The following is a 1,167-nucleotide window of genomic DNA, read 5'->3' on the forward strand; positions in this document are numbered from 1 at the left end:
ACTTAAGATATCCAAGGAGATCAATGAGTGCATTGATTGAGGAAGAGATGAGAATGAACTTGATCCGAAGAATTGCAACATCTCCTAAGCCCAATGAACTCCCCATCTCTGATCTTACCCATTCTCTTTAATTTCTGCCATTTACTTTTATGAGCAAATCCCCCATTCCCATTTACAATTCTGCAATTATTTTCAGTCATTTACTTCCAGTCCTTTAATTCTAGCATTTACTTTTCTGTTATTTACATTCCCGCCATTTTATTTTCTGCAACTCTCAATCCAAATTCTAGATTCGCTCAAATAGAACATTTTTCTAATTAAAGTTTCTTGATCAATCAATCTCTGTGGGATTCGACCCCACTCTATTGTGGGTTTTTACTTGACGACAAATTCGGTACACTTGCTGAAGGGAGATTTGTTGAGAGACAAGTTTTCCCTGCATCACCGCACGGATTGGAAAAGCTCAGGCGACGCGGTAGCGTGGACGACGCGAACGCATGGCAAGGAAAAACGCGAATGACGCGTCCGCATGGATGATGCGATCGTGTGACATGTGCGATCTGCATAATCTGCAGAATTCGTTGGGGGCGATTTTGGACCTTAATTCGACCCAATTTTCGGCCCGGAATAGCAGACTAGAGCCAGAGAATATGCAGAAACAAAAGAGAACATTTATTATATACTGAAAACAGTTTTAGATCTAGTTTTACTCCCTTAGGTTTTTCTCTCTAGGCTTTAGAATTTTAATTTTCAATTGGTCTTAGCATTGGAACATTGAGAAGAGTTATTTCCTCATCAAGACTTCGTCATTCTAGTTCGTTCTCTTAACTTGGTTTTATTCTTCCATGTTCTTTGCTTTGTTCAATTTTATTACTTGAATACGTTTATCACTGTTTAATACAAGAATTATTTCTTCCATTTTAATCTATTTCTCCATTCTAATAATCATGTCTTCCTTCAATTCCCTTTCATGTGTTATGAATTTATTATTTACAATGAGTGAGTAGTTTCTTCACTTGATGGGAGTTGATTAAAAGGAACTCTTGAGTTGGAAGGATTGAAAGAAAAATTGTAATTGGGTTAACCATTGGATTGTATCTAATCGCTAACGCCAATCCCTTTGAACTAAGTGGGTCGCAACTTGTGAACAGATCCAGCATTCCAACT

The sequence above is a fragment of the Arachis ipaensis genome, chromosome B9 (assembly GCF_059453495.1).
Source record: "Arachis ipaensis isolate K30076 ecotype BB chromosome B9, ASM5945349v1, whole genome shotgun sequence".
Classification (NCBI taxonomy): domain Eukaryota; kingdom Viridiplantae; phylum Streptophyta; class Magnoliopsida; order Fabales; family Fabaceae; genus Arachis; species Arachis ipaensis.